Raw genomic sequence first — 4121 nt, 5'->3', positions numbered from 1 at the left:
GTGAGGAACTTCCTGTAGCAGTATCTTTCATGGGTATGTGGAATGACTATTAAAAACAAAAACAAAAGAACAATGTACAGTCAAAGTCCTCAGCCACATTGGAGAACTCTGGGGATGCTTGCTATAATTGACTTCTGTCACTTTCACCATTCCAGTTCTAAAATCCTGAGTCAAAAGCACCAAAACAACATTACATTTAAAAATAAAATTAAAAACGAAACAAAAGAAACAAAGCCATGCCAATATTATCTCGTTTTTTTGTTTTGATTTTGTTTCTTTGTCTTGTTTCTTCGTTTGTTTTTATTTTTCTGTGCAAGTTAGCCTTTGTTGAAGAAAGGGTTTAAAACGTAGCTCAGTAACATTCCACCTTGAAGCATTTGTGGTCCACGACGGTGGTGCTGGACTCATTGTACTGCCGCTTGCTGGTCCACATCTGCTGGAAGGTAGAGAATGAGGCCAGGAATGGAGCCACCGATCCACACAGAGTACTTGTGCTCAAGAGGAGCACTGACCGTAATTTGTATAGGTGAGCAATGTCTCGGTACATGGTGGTGTTACCAGACAGCACTGTGTTGTCATAGAGGTCTTTGTGGATGTCAGCATCACACTTCATAATGGAATTGAGTGCAGTTTCATGGATACCACAGGATTCCACACCGAAGAAGGAAGGCTGGAAAAGAGCCACAGGACAGCAGAACTGCTTATTGCAGATAGTGATGATTCAGCTATCAGACAGCTCATAGCTCTTCTTCAGGAAAGAAGAGGATGCGTTAGTGTCCATCTCTTGCTTGGAGTCTATGTCAACACAGCACAGCTTCTCTTTGATGTTATACATGATTTCCCTCTCGACTGTGGGTGTGAAGCTACTCTGGGTCAGGATCTTCATGAGGTAGTCTGTCAGGTCCCAATGGAGGATGACATCAGGGAGAGCATAGCCCTCATAGATGGGCACAATGTAGGTGACCCTGTCTCCAGAGTACATCACAATGTCACTGGTAGGACCAGAGGCATACAGGGACAGCATGAATGGATGGTTACGTACATGGCTAGGGTGTTAAAGGTCTCAAACATGATCTGGGTCATCTTTTCACGGTTGGCCTAAGGTTCAGGGGAGCCTTGGTGAGCAGCACAGGGTGCTCTTCTGGAGCCAAACGAAGCTCGTTGTAAAAGTTATAGTGCAAGATCTTCTCCGTATTGTCCCAGTAGGTGGCAATGCCGTGTTCCGTGGGGATATTTTAGAGTCAGGATGCCTCTCTTTCTTTGAACCTTGTTGTTGACGTAGGAGTCCTTCTGACCCATACCCACCATCATGGGTTGGGACTCAGGACGGCCCAGGTTGAAGGGGAAAATGGCCTAGGGAGCATCATCGCCCAAAAAGACAGCTTTGCGCATGCTAGGGCTATTGTTCAAAGTAAGGACAACAATATATTCCTTCGTGGTGAACTGGTGGCAAGTGGACTGGCAACGGAGAAGCCATGAGAAGCCTATGTTAGCGAGTGGATATGGACTCAACAGTGCCTTGAACATCTTTATAAACAAAGATGAACTTTACTATCCGATCCCCTTCTCACTCAGTACCTTTTTTCCTTTTCTTTTTTTCTTAGATATTTTATTTATTTACATTTCAAATGTTGTTCCCTTTTCCTATTTCCCCTTCACAAACCCCCTATTCCATCCTCCCTCCCCCTGCTTCTATGAGGGTTCTTCCCCACCTACCCACTCACTCCTGCCTCCCCACCCTGGCATTCCCCTACACTGGGACATAGAGCCTTCTCAGGACCAAGGGCCTCGCCTCCCACTGATGCCCAACAACGCCATCCTCTGCTACTTATGCAGCTGGAGCCATAGGATCCCTCCATGTGTACTCTTTGGTTTGTGGTTTAGCGCCTGGGAGCTCTGGGGATTCTGGTTCGTTGATATTGTTGTTCTTCCTATGGGGTCGCAAACCCCCTCAGCTACCTCAGTCCTTTCTCTAACTTCTCCATTCTGGACCCTGTTCTCAAGTTTGGCTGCAAGCATCTGCCTCTGCATTTGTAAGGTTCTGGCAGAGCCTCTCAGGAGACAGCTATATCAGGCTCCTGTCAGCATGCACTTCTTGGCATCAACAATAGTGTCTGGGTTTGGTGTCTGTATATGGGATGGATCCCCAGGTTGGGCAATCTCTGGGTGGCTTTTCCTTTAGTCTTTCCTCTGTGTTTTGTCCCCATATTCACTTTAGACAGGAGCAATTCTGGGTTAAAATTTGGAGATGAGTGGGTGGCCCTCTCCCTCAAATGGGGAGGGGTGTCCTGTCTAACCTCTGGATATTGTCTGTACAGGTTCTCCCTCCCCTTTGTTGGGCATTTCAGCCTGTGAGAGTCCTAGGAGCCTCTTGCTTTCCTGGTGTCTGGGACTTTCTGGTGCCTACACCCTGTTCACCATCTCCCATTGCTACACACCTTTGTTCAATTTCCTATCCCCCTGTACTTATACCACTGTGTGTGTGTGTGTGTGTGTGTGTGTGTATGTGTGTGTGTGTGTAAGAGAGAAACAGAACAATTTAATTTCTGTTCATATATATATATATATATATATATACATTGCATAACATTGGTATGTGTTTAAGTTTGTATATGAAAGAGAGACAATGATAATGTCCAGTTATGAACAATACAAATTGGTAATGGCTAAATAACACAGGTAGCATTAGCTACACATAATTTGATGAAGTAAAATATACAAGTCCCAATACAGCACAGTTTAGAGAACAAATTAATAAGGATTTTTTTTCAGAAAGCAATAAGAACTAAAGGGAAAGTGGTAGTTTGTAGACTAATGGCCTGCAGAGAGTATCAATTTTCAATGGAGCTAAGATAATATTATTAACCTTTGTTTATAAAATTGTGGGGTTTTTTCATAGAGCAATTTCAAGGAGAATTTGACCAAAAGTGAAAGTGCAATTACAATAGCACGAAGTTGAATAAACTGTAGAAGTTAGAGGAAGCAATGCTGGGTGGTTGGTGAGATTCATATTCAGGCAGTTTTAACATGGACAATCACATTTCCTTTCGACACTTTCTGGAGTGCACTGCTGTCCATCTTCTTTCTGTTTTTGAGTTTGGAAAAATAGACACAAGTGCTTACTTGATCAGCTTTTCATTTTACTTACAAGGTTAGAAAAAGGAATCTTTTACCATTGAAAACTTTCTCAAAACTTGTCCTAAGAATGTTATTCATCTTTATAACTTTATATGCACTGTTGCCACAGTACATTCCTGATTTCTCCCTTTGGTTTTACTTCTTTGTGCTATGACAAGAGTGAGCATGGTATGGAGTGTTGTGGTTTGTGGTAGGTCTTCCTCTACTCCTTAGCAGGATGTATATGGTGGTTCTGCCACTTTAGATATACAGAAATATTTATTTTCAAGGATTTCCAAGTGATTAGATTGATCAACCATGTTATAGAAAGGATGAGTTTTATACTTAATAGTATAACCTTTGAAGCAAAATAGATTTACATATGAACTTCTCTTACAAGCTTATGACTTTAGGCAAATGGCCAAATCACTATAAACATGAGAATAATGCTTATCTTGACATTTGATTTGTAGAATAAATGAGTTAATACACATGCTGTTACCTGAGTGATTATTTTCAATTTTTCTTCCCAAAGTTACAAGTTGGTATGCCACCAAAAATGTAAGTGATATTAAGGTTTGATTTTGAAATGGGATTAGGATATGAGCTTTCATAATGGGGGGCTGTTTTCTTCTATATATGAATCTAGATAGTTAAGTAAATGTGAACAGAGATATGAACTAAGATGTATTTACCATGCCTTTAATTTTACTCTTCCTCATCTCCAGAACTGTGAGAAATACATAGTATTTTGTTTTACTCACCAGAAGGTATTATATGTAAGTCTATATATTCTGCCATGTGACATATAGAAAACTATCTATAAATCAGTGCATAAGCTAAACAAACAAAAAGTCCAGGAAGTGATAACCTGTCATATTCTTAGTACACACAATCCTTATTAAGAGAAATGTTCTTCTTCCTTCTTTTCACCATCATCCTCAACCACACACATAGTCATTCAATAAATATAAAAAATGGATTTTCACAGTGAGTAAATCTGT

At 40.9% G+C, this 4121-nt stretch overlaps 1 pseudogene; it reads right to left on the bottom strand.

The window, feature by feature from the left end:
* Positions 1-300: 300 nt before the first annotated feature.
* LOC116888000 lies at positions 301-1311 on the bottom strand (annotated as a pseudogene).
* Between the last annotated feature and the right edge of the window lie 2810 nt (positions 1312-4121).

Source organism: Rattus rattus, chromosome X, assembly GCF_011064425.1.
Source record: "Rattus rattus isolate New Zealand chromosome X, Rrattus_CSIRO_v1, whole genome shotgun sequence".
Taxonomy (NCBI): domain Eukaryota; kingdom Metazoa; phylum Chordata; class Mammalia; order Rodentia; family Muridae; genus Rattus; species Rattus rattus.
Note: the sequence above shows the minus strand (reverse complement) of the source record. Positions and strands in the feature narration are given on the sequence as shown.